General features: G+C 43.9%; 1 protein-coding gene and 1 long non-coding RNA gene across 8 annotated transcripts in view; both read right to left on the bottom strand.

The window, feature by feature from the left end:
• Nucleotides 1-21849, bottom strand: part of pbx4 (pre-B-cell leukemia transcription factor 4) — a 530484-nt gene that overhangs the window by 490937 nt on the left and 17698 nt on the right. The gene's annotated exons all lie outside the window — the stretch shown is intronic.
• On the bottom strand, nucleotides 7693-20135 carry LOC140403337 (uncharacterized). The gene is made up of 2 exons (XR_011938282.1): nucleotides 17388-20135; nucleotides 7693-9475 (listed from the first exon to the last, which is right to left on the bottom strand). It is a non-coding gene; the product is annotated as an uncharacterized lncRNA (long non-coding RNA).

The following is a 21849-nucleotide window of genomic DNA, read 5'->3' as shown; positions in this document are numbered from 1 at the left end:
CGCACTAGGGAAGGAAGGGGGCACGGCCGGGGTGGGGGGCAGTGTTGGAGAGGAGCGCCCGCTGATGGACAGGATGGGGGGAGAGACTACCACACTGGGGGGTTGATGGAGTGGCGTGAGTGGCTGGGGTCAGCAGAAGTCAGCTGACTAACGGGAATGCTATGGGGGGAGCAACACAGCTGGGGGGGGGGGCGAGGGGAGGGTTGGGGGGGGGGGGGGGGGACTGGGTTGCTGCTGCATTGGCCAAAGGTGAGCTGGAGCTCGGAGATAGAGTCGGGGCGGGGGTCTGCCGCTGGGGGGAATGGAGAGTGCGGGAGGTGCTGGCACTTGGCTGGCCTAGAAAAGGGGATGGCTAATCGGCGGCGGGGGGGTGGGGGCAGGAAACCCCCGATCCGGTTGATAACTTGGAATGTGAGGGGCCTGAACGGGCCGTCAAGAGGGCCCATGTGTTCGCGCACCCGAGTGGGTAGGGCAGGTTTTCCACTCGGGGTTGGACGCAAAGAATAGAGGGGTGGCGATTTTGGTGGGGAAGCGGGTGTCGTTTGAGGCGCTGAACATCGTGGCAGACAATGGAGGTAGGTATGTGATGGTGAGTGGTAAGCTGCAGTGGGTGCGGGTGGTATTAGTCAATATATATGCCCCGAATTGGGACAATGCCAGATTTATGCGGCGCATGTTGGGCCAGATTCCGGACCTGGAAGCAGGGAGCTTGATAATGGAGGGGGGGCTTCAACACGGTACTGGATCCAGCATTGGACCGCTCCAGGGCGGGTAAGAGGCCGGCGGCAGCCAAGGTGCTGAGGGGGTTTATGGACCAGATGGGAGGAGTGGACCCATGGAGGTTCGTCAGGCCGGGGGCCAGGGAATTTTCTTTTTTTTCCCACGTCCATGAAGCCTACTCCCGGATAGACTTCTTCGTTATGAGCAGGGCACTAATTCCGAGGGTGGAGGGCACGAAGTATTCGGCCGTCTCAGACCATGCCCCACATTGGGTGGAGCTGGAGCTAGGGGAGGAGAGGGACCAGCGCCCACTGTGGCGCCTGGATGTGGGCTTGCTGGCGGATGAGGTGGTGAGCGGGCGGATCCGGGGGTGCATTGAAAGCTATCTAGAGGCTAACGATAATGGGGAGGTGCAGGTGGGGGTGGTCTAATCTCCACTAGGGCCCACAAGGAGAAGGAGAGAGAGAGGGAGAGATTGGTGGGGGAGATTTTAAGGGTGGATAGGAGGTATGCAGAGGTCCCCGAGGAGGGACTACTCAAGGAGCGACGAAGCCTCCAGGCCGAGTTTGACCTGTTGACCACCAAGAAGGCAGAGGTGCAGTGGAGGAAAGCGCATGGGGCGGTGTATGAGTACGGGGAGAAGGCTAGCCGGATGTTGGCACACCAGCTTCGGAAGTGGGAGGCAGCGAGGGAGATTGGGGGAGTTAGGGATAAAGGGGGGAACATGGTGCGGAGTGCGGTGGGAATAAATGGGGTATTTAGAGACTTTTATGAGGGGCTGTATAGGTCTGAGCCCCCGACGGAGGAGGGGGGGATGCGTCGATTTTTGGATCGACTGAGGTTCCAGAGGGTGGAGGAGGAGCAGGTGGCTGGGCTTGGGGCACCGGTAGGGCTGGAGGAGCTGACTAAGGGGCTGGGGAGTATGCAGGCAGGGAAGGAACCGGGGCCAGATGGGTTCCCGGTGGAATTTTACCAGAAGTACATGGACCTGCCGGGCCCTATATTAGTGAGGACTTTCAATGAGGCGAGGGAGCAGGGGGCCTACCCCCGACGATGTCCAGGGCACTGATCTCGAAGCGGGACAAGGACCCATTACAGTGTGGGCCGTATAGGCCAATCTCTCTCCTCAACGTGGACGCGAAACTGTTAGCGAAGGTGTTGGCTACCAGAATTGAGGACTGTGTCCCGGGGGCGATTCACGAGGACCAGACGGGGTTTTGTTAAGGGAAGGCAGCTGAATACCAATGTGCGGAGGCTCCTTAACATAACCATGATGCCTACAGTGGAGGGGGAGGTGGAGATAGTGGCGGAGATGGACGCGAAGGCCTTTGATAGGGTGGAGTGGGGGTACCTCTGGGAAGTGTTGAGGAGGTTTGGGTTCGGGGAGGGGTTCATTAGTTGGGTTAGGCTACTTTACGAAGCCCCGGTGGCGAGTGTGGCCACGAATCGGAGGAGGTCGGAGTTTCAGCTGTACCGGGGGACGAGGCAGGGGTGCCCCCTATCCCCCTTGCTATTTGCATTGGCAATTGAGCCTTTGGCTATGGCTCTAAGGGAGTCCAGGAACTGGAGGGGACTGGTCCGTGGGGGGGTGGGGGGGGGGGGGACGACACCGGGTTGTTGTAGTATGCCGATGACCTGTTACTGTATGTGGCGGACCCAGTGGGGGGGATGCCGAAGGTGATGCGGATCCTCAGGGAGTTTGGGGACTTTTTGGGGTATAAGCTCAACGTGGGGAAGTGTGAGCTCTTCGTGGTACACCCAGGGGACCAGGGAAGGGGGATAGACGAGCTTCCACTGAAGAGGGCGGAAAGTACTTTTCGGTATCTGGGGATCCAGGTGGCCAGGAGCTGGGGGGCTCTACACAAGCTCAACTTGACGAGGCTGGTGGAGCAGATGGAGGAGGAGTTTAAAAGGTGGGATATGCTGCCACTCTTCTTGACGGGTAGGGTACAGTCGGTGAAGATGACGGTGCTCCCGAGATTCCTTTTTATATTCCAGTGCCTCCCCATCCTGATCCCCAAGGCCTTTTTTAAGCGGGTCAGTAGGAGCATCATGGGATTCGTGTGGGCGAAAAAGACCCCAAGGGTGAGATGGGTGTTTCTGGAGCGGAGTAGGGACAGAGGAGGGTTAGCGTTACCTAATCTGTGTGGGTATTCCGAAGCTGCCAATGTGGCGATGATACGCAAGTGGGTAATGGAGGGGGAGGGGGCAGCGTGGAAGAGGCTGGAGATGGCGTCCTGTGTGGGCACGAGACTGGGAGCGCTGGTGACAGCACCGCTGCCGCTGACTAGGTACACCACGAGTCCGGTGGTGGCGGCAACTTTGAAAATTTGGGGGCAGTGGAGGCGCCACAGGGGTGAGGTAGAGGCTTCGGTTTGGTCCCCGATCCGGGAGAACCATCGGTTCGTCCCGGGGAGAATGGATTGAGGGTTCCTGCGCTAGCACAGGGCAGGAATTAGAAGGATGGGGGACCTGTTTTTAGATGGAACGTTTGCGAGCCTTGGGGCGCTGGAGGAAAAATTTGGGCTTCAGGTACATGCAGGTAAGGGCATTTGTAAGACAGCAGGTGAGGGAGTTCCCGCTGCTTCCAGCACTCAGGATCCAGGATAGGCTGCTCTCGGGGTGTGGGTTGGAGAGGGCAGGGTCTCGGCGATCTAACAGGAAATGCAGGAGGAGGAGGAGACCTTGGTGGAGGAGCTAAAGGGTAAATGGGAGGAGCAGCTTGGGGAGGAGATAGACGAGGGTACGTGGGCGGACGCCCTGGGTAGGGTTAATTCTTCCTCCTCTTGCGCCAGGCTTAGCCTGATACAATTTAAGGTTCTTCACAGAGCGCATATGACAGGGGCGAGGCTGAACAGGTTCCTTGGGGTGGAAGACAGGTGTGGGAGGTGCTCGGTGAGCCCATATGTTCTGGGCGTGCCCGGCACTGGATGGGTTCTGGAGGGGTATTGAGAGGACGATGTCTAAGGTGGTGAACACCCAGGTTAAGCCGAGCTGGGGGTTAGCACTATTTGGGGTATCGGACGAGCCGGGAGTGCAGGAGGCGAAAGAGACCAATGTTCTGGCCTTTGCGTCCCTGGTAGCCCAGCGGAGGATTCTGCTACAGTGGAAGAATGAGAGGCCCCCGAGCATGGAAGCCTGGATCAGCGACATGGCAGGGTTCATTAAATTGGAGGGGGTAAAATTTGCCTTGAGAGGGTCTGTGCAAGGGTTCTTCAGGCGGTGGCAACCATTCCTAGACTTTCTAGCGGGGCGTTAAGAGGTGGTCAGCAGCAGCAGCAATCCAAAGGGGGGTGGGGGGGGGGGGGGGGGGGTGTACTTTGTGTTTTCTACTGTGTTTATTATTGCTTAATGGGGGGTTTGTATATTGGGGGAATTCGTGATGTAGTTGTAAGATGTTTATTTATGTGTTCTTTGTTTTTCTTTTTTCTGTAAGGGGGGTGGGGTTTGTTGAAAATATGTAAAAATTTGAATAAAAATATTTCTTAAAAAAAAAGAGCAGTCTACCAAAGCCTACTCCCCTGTAACCCCACCTAACCTTTGGAGATTAAGACACTAATGAGCAATTTAACATGGACAATTCATCTAACGCACATATTTGGGCCTTGGGAGGAAACCCGAGCACCCAGTTGAAACCCACGCAGACACTGGGAGAAAGTGAAAACTTCACACAGCCACCCAAGATCAGAATCAAACCCGGGTCCCTGGCGCTGCGAGGCAGCAGTACTAACCACTGTACCGCCCAACCAAAGATGTTACATGGCTCATGACTACATTACACTCTCTCATGCAGGACATGGTACCATTCTTATGGAGGCCGCAGGAACTATCAGAGATGGGTGTCTGCATGTTTTAACCTCAGTGAAGGTGATAATGCTGACCATTATGGGAAAGGTCACTGTTGTAACTGAATCCATTGAAGAGGATGGTATACTCAAACCTAATCATCCTTCTCACACCCACTTCCCTCACCGTACAATCTATTTTCTCGGATTTACAAGCCACAGATACACGCACCTTTTGCTAACCGCCCCTGCCCACACCACAACCATACCATTTGTGCCTTTCTCCTTTTAGATACCCATGAACTGCAACTTTCCCAGGCAGTGGTGGTCAACCAAGAAAGCAGCAAAGGAGAAGTGCTATCACTTGACTTCACACACTCCACCCAGCTGAGATACTGACACTACACCTAACTTACAGAAGAGCAGAGGAAAAATCAGCACACGATCAAGCACCTACAAGTGTACTGCAACCAGGGTACGGGTAAAGATAGCACAAGTGGCAGTTCGCCAAAGATGCTAATGAACCCTTTGATGAGCAAGGTTGCTAATAAAGGCTGGTGGATATGCAGAATTAAATGCTTGGTGCATTAGGGAGCATGCCAGAAAACCTGCCTGCAATGTCATAGAGCATAAAGGAGTATACCTCCAACTTGTCAAAAGTCTTTGCACAGAGCAGAGACTATCCTTTCTAGCATTGAACGATGGTCAATAACTACATGCTTGTGGAACCAAACATGATGTAGCTCCTGAATAGCAATGTCTCCATTCCTTTTGCAGCACAAACAGCAGCCACGCAAATTCAGACAGATGCAGTAGAAGGGCACACTGCTGGCTCTGAATGCCTCATCAGTTTGCTATTGTCCATCAACCAGCAAGTCCAGAACTCTGCTGTATATACCAAGATGGTGCATCTGAAGCTGAACCTTTTCAGCAAAGAGCTGAGGTTATCCTCAAAGGCCATCTGCAGTATCCTCCACTGAAAGTTAGCAGCTTTTCCAATAGCGGCGTGGCTCTCATTGTATGCATTTTGCACACTTGTGGGTAGGTTACAAACTGGTGCATGAACCAGTGTCCTTGGATAGCCCCTGTCGCCACAGTGATTGCCAGTGGCTGGCAATGCAGCTGGCAGAGGATTGCTGCAGAATAAACGCTTCATGACTTTAGCCAGGATAAACCTGCATGATGCACTCACTTTGGTCACTCACCAGCTGCACGTGTTGGGTATGGTGGAGGAGTGGACTAGATTATCTCAGAGGGAACGGTCTCTGCAGAATGCTGACAGAGGGAGAGAAGGTAAGATGTGTTTGGTGGTGGCAGCACGCTGGAGTTGCTGAAAATGGCAGAGGTTGGTGGGGTGAAATGTGAGAACAAGGGGAACTCTGTCCTTATTCTGGGAGGGAGCAAGGGTAAATGGACCGCATGCTGTTGAGGGCCCCGTCAACAACTATAGGTGGGAAATCATGGTTGATGAAGGAGGAACACAAACCACCACTTGGAAAGTGGCATCATCGGAACAAATGCGACGGAGGTGAAGGAGCTGAGAGAAAGGGATGGAGTCCTTACAGGGTGTAGGGTGCGAAGAGCTGTAGTCCAAATAGCTGTGGGAGTCAGTGGGCTTGTAATGGATGTTAGTAGATAGTCTGTTGCCGGAAATGGAGACAGAAAGATCAAGGAAGGGAAGTGTCTGAGATGGACCAGGTGAAAGTGGAGGGGTGGAAACTGGAAGCGAAGTTGATGAATTTTCCCAGGTCCAGATGAGAGCATGAAGCAGCACCAAAATAGTCAACAATGTATCGGTAAAGGACTTGTGGGAGGGGACCTTGGTAGGCCTGCAACAAGGAACGTTCCACATACCCCATAAAAAGGCATGCGGGTACCCATTGCTACACCTTTGATTTGGAGAAAGTGGGATGAGTTAAAGGAAACGTTGTTGAGAGAATGAGTTCAGCCTGGCAGAGGAGAGTGGTGGTGGATGGGAATTGTCCAGGCCTCTTTTCGAGAAAGAAGCAAAGAGCTCTCAGGCCATCCTATTCGCTGGAGTTTAGAAGAATGGGTGGGGGTAATCATAGAAACCTATAAAATTCTAACAGGACTAGATACAGGAATGATATTCCCAATGGCAGGGGAGTCTAGGACCAGGGTCAGAGTCTAAGGATACGGGGTAAACCATTTAGGACTGAGACAAAAGAAATTTCTTCACCGAGAAAGCGGTCAGTCGGCCTGTGGAATTTGCTATCACAAAGTAGTTGTGGCCAAAAATGTTTTCAAGAAAGAGTTAGAAATAGCTCTTGCGGCTAAAGGGATCCAAGGGGGGGGGGAAAGCGGGGACAGGTTACGGAGTTGGATGATCAGCCATTATCATAGTGAATGGCTGATCAGGCTGAATGGTCTTTGCCTGTGCACTTAGAAGATTAGCCAGTTGCCAGAGGGGATAAAAACCGCCTTTATGATCCAGGTCTCAATTCCCCCCCCTATTTTTAAAAATAAATTTAAAGTATCCAAGTATTTTTTCCAATTTAGGGGCAATTTTAGCGTCGTCAATCACCTAACTTGCACATCTTTTTGGGTTGTGGGGGTGAAACCCACGCAGACACGGGTAGAACGTGCAAACTCCAGACAGTGACCCAGGGCCGGGATTCGAACCTGGGTCCTCAGTGCCGTAGGCAGCAATGCTAACCACTGTACCACCGTGCTGCCCATATTCCCCCCCTATTTTAAATGGAGTCAGATTGAAAATTTTAAAATGCTATTTACTGTAATTACAATATACACCTATATAAACGGGTCACAGGTGCCTCCTCTTTCACAGTCTTAATTTTTTTCTTCTACAAATAATTAAGTAGACAGTAAGTAATTTTAACAGTTTCTAATACATCCCTTATGATGTTTCTCATGGTACCCAAAAGTGTAATCCAGTTGAAGAACATATTCAATGTAAAAAATGAGGAGGAAAGTTGAAGGAGATAAATGCGACAAATAGTGGTTCTAGCAATTACAAACTTTCTGGAACTTATGATGATGCAGCAGGACAGGAGATTTAAAGATATCAGCAATAAAACCCAAGTTGCTGCAATGCCACCTACTGAATGCAGGTTTGAATTGTGATAGCCCATAGTAAGAAATAGAATCAATAGAAATATTGGCAGAAATATATACAGTATTAATCAAAAGCCATGACAACAGGAAATTTGTGAAGACAGAAGGTACACTTACAGATTTTTATTATTTAGGTAGTGAAAGTACATTCCAACAGCCCTGATGCATACATGAAACACATGAGAAGGCATACCAACCCACAAAATATGCACAAATCTATAATATTACCATGATTTTCAGTTAGTGTATCAATATTTTCCATGAAAAGTGCTGAAATCGGGGGGGTCAAACAAATGAAGAAAAATTAACAATTTTTCTAAACAGCCAAACAGGCTTTTCTGAATGAAATGTGCAACAGCATAGTGGGTGCAGGGGACAGTGCTGACTTTTGCTTAAGGAAGATATCAAAGGGGCAGCACGGTGGCACAGTGGGTTAGCCCTGCAGCCTCACGGCGCCGAGGTCCCAGGTTCGATCCCGGCTCTGGGTCACTGCCCGTGTGGAGTTTGCACATTCTCCCCCGTGATTGCGTGGGTTTCGCCCCCACAACGCAAAGATGTGCAGGGTAGGTGGATTGGCCACGCTAAATTGCCCCTTAATTGGAAAAAATGAATTGGGACATACTAAATGTTTTTAAAAAAAGGAAGATATCAAAGAAATATTCCAAAGCAAAAAAACTCCAAAATAAAATTCAGCATTCAAAAACCGGAGCTGAAATTATGCTGTGGGGTGCTGGCGCATAAGCAAATATTCAGTAAAATGTTTAGTTGATGTGGATTTCTCTGCTATTTTTGTGTTAAATCCTTTCTTAAAGCAAATTAATGTTTCTGGTGAGGTAACGGAAAGGAATTTCATACAAGGAGGTTATCACAGAGTATAATTTCAGCACCCATACAATTTGGTGCTCACGTATTATTAAACAAGACTGCAATTTCCAATTTTTTTTTTTTTTTAAAAAGCAGAGCTCAACATTAAATATAACAATTGAGTTCCTAGACACACTGCAATAAATTTTCAAAATATATATATGAGAATAATGCATAGCAGTAACAACCAAAATAGTCACATGCAAGTTTTCACCTAGAACATAGAACATACAGTGCGAAAGGAGGCCATTTGGCCCATCAAGTCTGCACCGACCCACTTTAAGCCCTCACTTTCACCTTACCCCTGTAACCCAATAACCCCTCCTAACCTTTTTGGACACCAAGGGCAATTTAGCATGTTCAATCCATCTAACCTGCACGTCTTTGGACTGTGGGAGGAAACCGGAGTACCCGGTGGAAACCCACACAGACACGGGGAGAACGTGCAGACTCCGCACAGACAGCGACCCAAGCTGGGAATTGAACCTGGGACCCTGGTGCTGTGAAGCCACAGTGCTTACCACTCTGCTATGCAAGTACCATTCCATTCCATAAATATGTCTATCATGTAGACCAAGTAACTGTCCTACATTCTGCTAGATTTTATTGACACATATTTACAGTCCACTGATCGATAAAAGCACTGTCCATATTTACCTCAGCTTGCTAATTAACTAAGTTTTCATCTGAAATTATCAAATGTAATTCTGTGAATCTCCAGTATCTGCAAAAGTCCATCAAATTTCCATAACAGTTGCATCCAAATCATTACTGTCCTTGTGACTCCACAGGTGGGTTTTCTTCTTCAATCGCCAATTCATCCCTCCCGGAGTTTATAACCATTTCAAAGGAAAATGACGAGCTACAGGAGGATGCCGCATCCTCAGGCGAGAGAACACCAACTTCAGCCACAGAAGATGTGCCTTCAGGGAAGTGAGTCCACACTGTTACTAAGCAGCGATGAGACCCTTCAACTACCATCAGATCCTCCTCAGGTCTTTCTTAAGAGTCTGCAACAGACCAGGAGAAAAATCAGCTACAAGATATAAATGCCAACCCTTCCACACACCCACAGTTCATCCAGAGCTGCAGAAACACAATAGACAACTTCTTCAACAGGCTATTGTTAACAATATCCATGGCAATGCCACACACTCTGCAAGTAAACAGATGTGCACTAATATGGTGAATTGGGTAATTGTGGCAAACACTATTGGAGGAAGCTTTCTGCCTCTCTAAGCAATCTGCTTACCACAACGACCCTCCTTCACTTTTTTCTGGGATACTGCTTTTCCGGGTTCTTTCGAACTGCTTAAACATCTTACAAAATTTTTCAGGATTTCAGGAGGATTTTCAGGTCAGTGCCCCACCCTTTAGCGTGCACATTGAACTAGAGGATCATTCTGAAACTCAGCACCCAGTGCTTTGCAAATCAGAACAAAATGTGACAATTCTAGTACACAAATTCAGAGTATTTGTAATCTTTTTTGAAAGCTTTACTATGACAGACTGACAATGAATTATTCTGGTGTTGCAAACATTTTTTTAAATTTAATATCTCTCAAGGTCATGAGTCTGGTATTATAATATGAATATTTCATTTACCTGTAATATTTTTCTAGTTGCTTGTTTTCCCCCTCCATTCCAGTCTTTTAAAACCATCTCAAGGGCAGCACGGTGGCGCAATGGGTTAGCCCTGCTGCCTCACGGCGCCGAGGTCCCAGGTTCGATCCCGGCTCTGGGTCACTGTCCGTGTGGAGTTTGCACATTCTCCCAGTGTTTGCGTGGGTTTTGCCCCCACAACCCAAAAAGATGTGCAGGCTTGGTGGATTGGCCATGCTAAATTGCCCAATTGGATAAAATGAATTGGGTACTCTAAATTTTTTTTTTTAATTAAACCATCTCATGGTCTTCATTCACCCTTCTGGGTTAACTAACTCTGTACATCTGCAGTGTGCTTTTATCCTTTGGGTCCTGCTGTCAATATATGCACGTCGGGAGTTTCTCATCTTGGGCCATTTTCAACAGATTAAATTATTCCCTCCATGTAGCATGCACCTGCATCCATGCCCAATATGTGTATTCAAAATAATGCATTAATACAATATGATGCAAAGCATGACTGCTGCACACACTGAAGTCTTGATTCATTTTATAAAATTAAATATTCATCAGAAATATACACTAAACATTCTGAAAGATATTAACATTTGTAGTAATATGTACAGATAGTTTGATGCCACTTATAAATATACAGCTTTTGCAATAACCCCTACTACCCCAAATTGTTTGTCTAATTTATATTTTTTGTGCCAAAACAAAAATTGTTTATTTCTGCGTTAAGTGTATGTCCAAACCTACATCATCTGATTTATAATACTTTTTATTGTTTCCTGCAATCAAAGAGCAAAACTGAGTTGAGTTACCATAGTGACATGTAGCTACTGCACAATGCGAAAGCTTTAACAGCATCATAAAGTAGCCTGTTTTGTGCATATCAGCGCCACTTGCATACAAACATTGTGCAAACTTAGAGATTTGCGACTCCATCAGTGAAGTGCCATTCATTTTCCAGAACAAACTCAGGCCAGTTAACAGTACGGTATATATACTTATATGACTGAATTCTCTGTCACGCACCCTAATACGTGCCTTTGGATTCCCAGGCAGAGGCTTCCAGTGGGAAACACTGATAATGAAACTTTAATACACAAAATACCACTGTGTGGGTAGGTTTATTCTATTTTTGGTAAATTGAGCTTCTTATATTTTTATATTAGAAAAGGTTTCTCTATTTAATAAAAAATTGGCAGCTGAAAGCATTTTCAGAAGTATTTAGAGATATTCCATTGATTCCCCTTGGAATTCTTTGCCGCAGAGAGCTGTAGAGGCTGGTTAAGTATATGGTTAAGTATATTCAACGCGGAGATAACAGATTTTTATTCAGTGAGGGAATCAAGGGTTACGGGTTAAAGGGGGGGGGGGGGGGGGGGGGGGGAGGAGAAAAGAGTGGAGTTGAGGATATCAGATCAGCCATGATCGTATTGAAGGGCAGAACAGGCTCGATGGACCGAGTGACCTTCTTCTGCTCTTTATAATGGATTACTCATTTATTCCATTAGATGCTTTCCAATATTACTTACTGGCACATTTCATTCCAATTTGATAAAATATCTATTCATTTGTGTCTTGTTCCTGTTTTGCAAATGTAGAATTTCAGTCAATCGTGTATGAATTTTAAAACTTTGTGGAACATGTTTTGCCCATAACACTTTTTTACCTTACTAAACCACAGATCTCCAAAATAAAATTTGGGGTTTTAAAAAAAAGTTGAAAGAACCCAAATCATCTACATGGAAACAATCCCAGCAACAAAAAATTCTCAATTGTTTTTGAACCTCGAAGCAATTTGGAAGAGTGACCTGCAATTTTTCTTTTGAATGAAAACAAACCAGCCTCATTTCTGATATTTCCCGAGAGCAATCAGTATGAATTGAATTCAGGAATGCAAAGTAATTATAATATGTAACCTATGGAGACAACCACCTGCATTTTAGCAGCATAATATTATGAAGTGTATTGTGTGGTATAATGCTCCAGTCGTTATAACCCAGTGTATCTCATTTCTTACCAAGCAGAACCCCAGGAATTCAACAAAATGTAGATTTTAGTTATAGTAATGAAATCAACACTAACAACCACAAGACATTTATCTATCGAATTCCTTGCCCAGTGAAGCAGTTGAGGCTCCTTCATTAAATGTTTTTAAGATAAAGATAGTAGTTTTTGAAGAAAAAAGGTTCACAGTATTCCAGGTGTGGTTTAACTGCCTTGTATAGTTTTAGAAAGACTTCCCTATTTTAATACTCCATTCCCATTGAAACAAAGGCCTTCCCCATTACCTGCTAGCTTGTGATTTATGCACGAGGACCCCCAAATCCCTCAGAGCTGAAGCTTTAAAATATTCAGCTCCTTTATACCAAGTGCATAACTTCCCATTTACATGCACTATGTCCCATCTGCCAAATTTTTGCCCACTCACCTAACCTGTCTATATCCCTCTGTATAGTCATCCTCACCACTTGCCTTTTAAAATAAATTTAGAATACCCAATTCATTTTTTCCAATTAAGGGGCAATTTAGCGTGCCAATCCACCTACCCTGCACATCTTTTGGGTTGTGGGGACGAAACCCACACAAACACGGGGAGAATGTGCAAACTCCACACGCACAGTGTCCCAGAGCCAGGATCGAACCTGGGACCTCGGCGCCGTGAAGCAGCAATGCTAACCACTGCGCCACCATGCTGCCCTGTCTTGTTAGTTAGCCAATCCTCTATCCATGCTAATATTCTACTCCCAACACCGTAGGCTCTTATCTTAAGTAGCCTTTTGTGTGATACCTTATCAAACACACTTTTTGGAAATCCAAGTATATTACATCTATTGGTTCCCCTTTATCTATCCTGCTTGCTTCCACCTCAAAGAATTCTAATTAATTTGTCCTGCATGATTTCCCTTTCATGAAGTCATGCTGACTATGCCTGATTATATTATTCATTTACATTTCTAAATGCTCTGCTATTGCAACTCAAGTAACTTTACTACTGTAATATTAGGGTTTGTTCCAACTGCACAATGAGATAGTCAAATATTATTAAATTAACCAGCGCAGGAAGACTGACATTCCACGGTTAGACAGGACTTGCTGTACAATTCCAAGTGCCCTCTGAATTACACCAAAATGAAATTTAAGATTATCAGTTGGGCTCAAAATGTGACTCACTTATGCGTGCTAGAAGCTACATATATTTACAAATAGGGATCTGTCCTCCACAGGCAAAAGGAACTTGTGCTTTTTTGGATTAAACAAAAATCTAAGGAAAGCCCCAGAGTCAACTTTCTAACCAATCAGCACACTTTTCTCAGACAGAATAAATATTTCTCACTTTAAAATTTGGCATTCTTCATTGATAAATGAAAAATAAAGCTTCGACAACACGTCTTTTTTTAAGCAATACAAAGCAAAACTCATCGTGGAATGTTGACATATTGGTCAACATTTAACACTTTACCTAAGAAACATGACTAATAATAACAGTAACAGAAGTACGGTTTCTGAAAATAGATATGACATTCATTATAGAGTAAACTTTGCTAAATGGGTTGCAAAAACTGCATTTCAAATTTGATTGAGAAGTCTAATTTCAGGCTTTATCAATGGCAAAAGCATTTACACTTATTCCCAGTGCCAGTTGTACTGCAGATTGCACTTTATAAAAAAAAAATTTAAGAGTACCCAATTCTTTTTTTCCCCCAATTAAGGGGCAATTTAATGTGGCCAATTCCCCTACCCTGCACATCTTTGGGTTGTGGGAGTGAGAGCCGCGCAGACACAGGGAGAATGTGCAAACTCCACAGAGACAGTAACCAGAGGCCGGGATCTAACCCGGGTCCTCGGCGGCGTGAGGCACCACCATGCCACCTCTGCAGATTTCACTTTAATCATAGAATTTACAGTGCAGAAGGAGGCCAATCGGCCCATCGAGTCTGCATTGGCCCCTGGAAAGAGCACCCTACCCAAGCCCACACCTCCACCCTATCCCCTCAACCCAGCAACCCCACCTAACCTTTTTGGACACCAAGGGCAATTTAGCATGGCCAATCCACCTAAACTGCACATCTTTGGACTGTGGGAGGAAACCAGAGCACCCGGAGGAAACCCACGCAGACACGGGTAGAACGTGCTGACTCCACACAGACAGTGACCCAAGCCAGAAATCGAACCTGGGAACCTGGAGCTGTGAAGCAACAGTGCTTACCACTGTGCTAGGACATTTACATTGTATACCTGTATGGTATTATTGTGAGGAAATGTTTCATCTTTCATCCTGCTCAGAGTGAAAGATCCATGACATAATGAAGTGTAAGGCACAAGAATAGGTACTGGCTGAGGTTCCTTTATAAATATGCAATATTCTCAGGAACCCAAGCAAAGCTCCTCTTGACTGCTGAAAGCCAAGTAAGGTCTGTTGTCCTGGCACCGACAACTCCAATGCACCTCAACTGCAACACAAACTTTTTTGAACAACCTTTCAGCTACCTTTCCCTCTCAAACAGCTAATGAGGTGGCCGTGCGACCGAATCCTCCCACCCCCAACTGTTATCAGTTCATTAAAAATCAGGAGGCAGAATTAATATTTTTAATCATGAACCCTCCTCCATTCCAACCGTGACATGGGGTTAGGGAAGCACAGTCCCCAATTCACCACAGCAATCTCCCACTCCACCTCAGATGAAATATCTGACTCACCACTCCTTGATGAAGTAGTTTATGTGCCTTTTCCACCCCACCACCGCACCCCTACCCTGCCTGCCCAATCGCCAACCCTCATTCTGCTCTTTCCCAGTCAGGTTCTAATTATCCACTCACTCTCAAAACTGCTTGGGCAGAATACTTCACAAAAGATCAACTAAAAAATGTTGGGATAAATTATAAATATCTTGCACATATATTGTATATTTTATCCTTAAATATATAAAAAGCAAGAGCGCATAAAGGACTAAGCAAAAACACATTTTCTACAAAAATATGCATAAATAGTATAAAAATAGGTCAGTTCAGGATTAGAAGTTCCCTGAATGACAGACACAAAGTACATGATGAATAGCTGCTTTCAGAAGATTTTATACTTCCAAACAGCAATAGCCATTCATAGGTTTGACACTCTGTCTAATGTGAATGCCTATTGCATTTAATAACTACCAGTATCAAATAATTACACTTGTGAACAGAAGAAAAATACTATTATAGTCTATAAGATAGGCCAATTATTCCAATTATCAGTTATTCTACAAGATTTCTAAAATTAGATACCAAAACCAACTATTACTTGAGCATAGTCAGAATCAACCATGAATACCAATTTTCTTACATACATCTTAAAAAATTTTTTTTGCAGACTATATATGAAAACATTTAATAAATACTCTTATGGTATTGCGAACTTAAGAGCACCAGCAAGGGCTTAATTGAAAAGCTTCTTCTTACCCAAAATAATCATAATCATAGTGTGACAATTTGCAGTTTTTTCACCTCACAACTGAAAAAGACTATTCACCATGTACTTTTATTAATAGCATACAAATTGCTGACATCAAGCTACTTTGTTCAAAATGGGAAACCTGGAGACATGCTTATTTATGTCAACCCAATCCGATGACCTCCCTTAGATTGGGATAACACAACAAATTATAAAGCCAAGGTAGTCCTGCCAAATTAGAAATTTAGGATTGAATGATTGTGTCTCAAAACAACAAAATTTGGTTCAACAAAACTGTAGAGGTCAAATGTCCGCTAATGTTGTGGAAAGCATCCTGTGAATTGATACATCCTACAGAGATTGCCTGGTAGAGAGTTTAAATTTTGTTATAAAAAAGGGTAGTTGATATCAATGTTGAGCAACTGAATTTACATTTAATTTGACCCAACAATTGTTAGCATCAAAGGATTGATCAATCCAAAGAAATGCATCAAATTCCTATTCATAGCTGGCTTTCCTCTCATCTTAAAACAATACTTATAACTGCACTCAGGCAAAAGGGAAAAAACAATTGAAACGACCAAAACCATACATTACCATAAGGAAATATTATATTCAAAGTTATTGAAAATCTATCCCAAAACCCTAAAGTTTATCACGTTAAATGTGATGTGCAAGACAAGACAAAAATCTTAAATCTGGTATTCCTTAGGAATGTCAAAAATACTTGGCTATCGATAAGTGATCTGTGGAAACAGCAGCTGTGATTTGCCAGAAAAACAGCCTATTTTCATTGCTTACAATTTTCTTCCCCAGGTTTCTCTCTGCTGAAGGCAATGACTCATGCTGGGATAATTATTATTCATTATTCTACACAGATTATGGACAGTTGTTGCAAACTATTACCTCAGGAGACAAAATGGACATATGTGGCTTAGCTCCAGGCAGAGGCAAACAGTTCAGGATGTACAGTTATGTTTAAACAAGGTTCGCAGCCACTTTACAAAGACGATTAAATGTCCTGCAAATTTATTCCATTACAAGATCCAGCTCAGTTGGATCCATAGAAACCCTACAGTATAGGAGACCATTCGGCCCATACAGTCTGCACCAACCCTCCAAAAGAGCACTCTACCTAGGTCCACTCCCCCGCCCTAACCCCGTATATTGATCATGGCCAATCCACCTAACCTGCACATCATACACTGACAACTGGCAGTGACATAAGATGGTCTCTACCAACCAAGAAGTCATAACTCACTTGGCACTTTGTTCCAGGTCTACTTAAATGTTCAGAAAATTTCATAACTGTACTTGATTGACAGAACGAGAGAAGTGTCAAGTAAACGTTCAACAGCAAGAAACTTCTGAACTATATTTTGTGACAGTAGCAAAATACTACATTGAGCTAAACACTGACAGAATTACCTTCTAAGCCTAGGTGAACAAACTTTGCAGGACCCTTTGGTTTTAAAGATATTCAGTAAACAGCATATGAGCCCAATCATAATACTATTGCAAGTAGGCTCCAACAGAAACTGTATGACTCAGATGTTGATGGTCAAATAATCGCCTGACATTATTAGTGCATAAAAAGAAACAACAATTTGTGACGGAAAGAGATGCACCAAAGTTGCAAATCAATGTGTGCCTCACAAGAACTGGAGCTCATCATCAACCACCCCATGACGGTCATGAATTTGCTGGATTTGTGTCATAAATATGAATTGAAAGCTGACATTTCTTGTTGCAAGGATACTGTTAATAACATGATTTTAATATGATCTTTTAATCCTAGAGTTCCAGAAGGAAATAATCAAAAACGTGGATAGCAAATTTTTCTGAGAGGTTTGAAAAATTAATTCTTTTTTTTTTCTTACTTTCCCTTCTGGTCCCTGAATCCAATCTTTCTTTCTGTTGATTTCTCTTTCTCTATCCGATTTCACTCTCATTTGCACTCCAAGGTAGACCAGACTCTCAAGAGATCTCAGGTGAGGCCACTTTTGATGTCACTGCACCATTATTATTTTGCATATCCCACAATTTCCAGTACAAAAATAACAAGATCTGAAGGATGAGGGAAGAAATTCAGATCAATGTGTTCACTACCAGATACGTTGCCCCAGCAATTTTTGGAGCCACATAATTTTGCACACTAGCTATAAAAATTGGCAACAGCGTTATATAATCACAAAACAATATTAAAGATAATTTACATGAGAAGATGTAGATTTTTGCTTGCTTTGCTTTTAGAAGTGTGGAGAATTTAATGGTTGAAACGACATCTTATAAATTTCAGTCAGTCATAACCAGGATGACCAATACCACAACACTGCACCATTCTGTTATCCTCTATCAAATCCTACATTGTGCGTCAATTCAAATTTCCAGCGCAGTCCGATTCATTCAGCTTTGATCTTCCATATGGCCCTTTCCTTGTTGAATCCTAGCTGCACCACCTTTGCATGGTACTAACCTTCTAGAATAAGGCATACATGCCCTATTTATCAGTCTCCTGGCTGTAACCTTATTGCTGCACACAATTCACTGCTCCTCATTCAGGCTTCACTACAACAAACATAAGCTGCAACTTGTAACATAATCATATAGTATAGAATCATGGAGTACAGAAGCAGACTATTCAGTCCATCATGCCTTGCCAGCTGTCTGAAAGAGCTACCCAATTAATTCCACTCCCCTGTTCTTTTGCCATAGCCTCCTGTTGTTTCCCCTTTTAAGTATTTATCCAATTTCCTTCAGAAAGTTACTATTGAAGCATCTTCCATCACCCTTTCAGGCAGTATATTCCAACATGTCCCATGAGCAAACAGGAACATGCAATGAAGTAACAAGAAAAAATTGTTAAGGCCACTATAGTATTCCCTCCTGTGCCCACACTCGAATGACCAATTTCAATCCTATCCCTACACCCCCAAGACTTGTTTCAAATGCATCAATACTTGCTGTAACTTTTCACAAACTATCAAATTGGTTATTTCTGTATTTGTATTCTCATTTAATTTTTAACCTTATGCAAAAAAGTTTTCACTCTATTGTCCTTACTCTCACGCACAGAGAATCTAGTTTTTTTTAATAGAAACTATCCCAAAAATAAAAAGCCCAAAAATAAAAAGCAGTGTCTGATGAAAGGTCATTGCCCGGAAATGTTAATTGCTATTTTCTCCACAGGTGCTGCTGGAATATTTCCTGCATTTTCTGATTTAATTTAAGATTTCCAGCATTAGCAGTATTTTGCTTTTGTATTAATGCTTTAATTCTTGTTCAACAGCTAAATTAGTTCTCCAGGTATGTCCATAGCTGGCTTATTGTGGAATTCCGTAATTAGGTTTAACTGTTTATTGACACAAACCACCCACAGATAGCAAAGTTTAAAATTATTTAGTAATTATGGACATCGAGATCTTTAAAGGCAGTGCACAAACTTCTGCTCAACTGTTTTGAGCAGTTTTAAATTTTTCATTGACCACCATGAACTGTTTACAAAAACTGCCCATCAAATCTGTGTGGTTATCTATGCTAGTCCTGATCCAGTTATAACTCAATAACAGTCAACTGTTTGTTTTATAAAATTTATTGAATTTGTTCAAATAGGGTAAAATTAGTCTTATGTACAGAAGATGATCCAAAAGCAGACTGTGTTTGCTGAATTGAAACTTTCATAGATTATCATAGAATTTACAGTGCAGACAGTATACAATCTTACAATGGGCAATTTTATTTTTAATCAGCAAGCAATTCCACTAATCATTTAATCTTTCCAAAGGAAAGAATATAGTGCAGAAGGAGGCCATTCGGCCCATCGAGTCTGCACCAACCCACTAAAGCCCTCACTTCCACCCTATCCCCGTAACCCAATAACCCCATCTAACCTTTATTTTGGACACCAAGGACAATTTACCTTGGCCAATCCACCTAACCTGCACATCTTTGGATTGTAGGAGGAACGGAGCACCCCGAGGAAACCCACGCAGACAGAGGGAGAACATACAGACTCGGCACAGACAGTGACCCAGCGGGGAATTGAACCTGGGACCCTGGCGCTGTGAAGCCACAGTGCTGGCCACTTGTGCTACCATTACAAATGATCATAATGTAAAGAGAGGAGTCAGGAAGACAAATCACAAAATATTGAAAAGACTCAACAGATCTGGCAGCATCTGTGGAGAGAGAAACAGTTAACGTTTCAAGTCCATAGGACCAGAGCTCAAATCACATGTTCGGTAAACCAGAGGCAGACATTGGGGGATTCTAACTTTAACAGCACCTGGTAATCTTCAGTAACCAATTGCCATTTCAAAGAAATTATCAGTATTTGACCAGAACTCCTCAATTATTTCTCCCTTCAAAAAAATAAACTCTAAGCTAGTATACAGAAAGAGCTTGCTGAGTGGATTTATACAATTCCAAAATGTACTAATATTACACCCACATTCTCTATCAATATATCAACCCTATTTTAACAAGTCAGCTAACTGAAATCTCACATGTACAAGCCAAAGCCAAATGTCAAATGCTTGAAATTGCAAGCTACAACAGTGATAAAAATCAATAAATTGGGTGGCACAGTGGCGCAGTGATTAGCACTGCTGCCTCACGGCGCCGAGGACCCGGGTTGGATTCCATCCCAGGGTCACTGTCCGTGAGGAATTTGCACATTTTCCACATTCTTCCAGTGTCTGCGTCTGTCTCAACCCCACAGCCCAAATATGTTCAGTGTAGGTGGATAAGCCACACTAAATTGCCCCTTAAATTGAAAAAAAAATTGTTTAAATCAATAAATTTAAACTTTCTATCCAGAAGATATCTCTACTCCGGAGATATCCAAACTTCGCCATCCACCTCAAGAAATGCCACTGAATTATATGAAAAGTTACCCAACATTCTTGGTGTTCTGAATTATGATTGATCCACTAATGAGGCAACAGCCCTTCAAGAAATGCAAGCAGATATTTATAGAACTGCCTCAGCCTCAATGGTGATGACCGAGTCTTAGGACACAGTTTGGACACCCGTATTCCAATGCCTTAAAAGCAAATTTAATCATGAAGTCTAATGTACTGTCAACAAGAGATACACATCTATGCAAGAAATCAAATATAGGATCTGTTCCTGCATTCTCACTCAACACCTCAATATGCTGCATCTATTCCAGAAGCTACACATTTTCTTGTGAACGTATGTTTGTGCCCTTAAGTTCCTGCTATGTCACTCTTACCATACTAATTTTCAAATGATATTAGCTCATCTGCCAATTTCCAAAATAAGAATATACACAGCATATTCTGAAAACCCTTGTATGCCATCCCTAATCTAGTCTCCCTTTGTCCAACAGATTATGATTCACTCCAACACCCATGGCCTCTCCAGTTTACTGAAGACAACTGCAAACCTGTTCCACGTTACACAACTCAATCCACTCCAGCATGGCACAAATGTTACCATCTTTTTTGTTTAAATAATCTTTATTGTCACAAGTAGGCTTACATTAACACTGCAAAAGTACTGTGAAAAGCCCCCAGTCGCCACATTCCGGCACCTGCGGTACAGAGGAAGAATTCAGAATGTCAAAATGATCTAACTACACATCTTTCGGGACTTGTGGGAGGAAATCGGAGCACCCGGAGGAAACCCACGCAGACACGGGGAGAACGTGCAGACTCCGCACAGACAGTGACCCAAGCCGGAAATCAAACCTGGAACCCTGGCGCTGTGAAGCAACAGTGCTAAACCAGTGCTACCGTGCTGCCCATCTTAAATAAATCAACACAAAATTACCAATCAATTTGAACTGACTCACATGGCACCAGTATCATGTCACAAGTGCATCTTAAGAGCCACAAATGCCACAGTTGGAAAATACTTTCAATGCAAGTTACCATTCAGATACACCAAGAAACCAAAATTAATTTGAAATCCTGCTCAGTAGGATATTTAAAAACTCCCTTGTATCTATAGGAACACACAATCCTGGGTTACCACATTCAATGTAATAGAACATAGAACAGTAAGGCCCACGATGTTGTGCCGACCATTTATCCTAATCTAAGATCAACCTAACCTACACCCCTTCAATTTACTGCTGTCCACGTGCCTGTCCAAGAGTCGCTTAAATGTCCCGAATGGCTCCAAGACTCCACCACCTCCGCAGGCAGTGCATTCCACGCACCACCACTCGGTGTAAAGAACCTACCTCGGACATCTCCCCTAAACCTTCTTCCAATCACCTTAAAATTATGTCCCCTTGTGACAGCCATTTCTGCCTTGGGGAAAAGTCTCTGGCTATCCACTCTCCCCATGCCTCTCATCGCCTTGTACACCTCT

The sequence above is a fragment of the Scyliorhinus torazame genome, chromosome 27 (genome assembly GCF_047496885.1).
Source record: "Scyliorhinus torazame isolate Kashiwa2021f chromosome 27, sScyTor2.1, whole genome shotgun sequence".
In the NCBI taxonomy this organism is placed as follows: Eukaryota; Metazoa; Chordata; class Chondrichthyes; order Carcharhiniformes; family Scyliorhinidae; genus Scyliorhinus; species Scyliorhinus torazame.
Note: the sequence above shows the minus strand (reverse complement) of the source record. Positions and strands in the feature narration are given on the sequence as shown.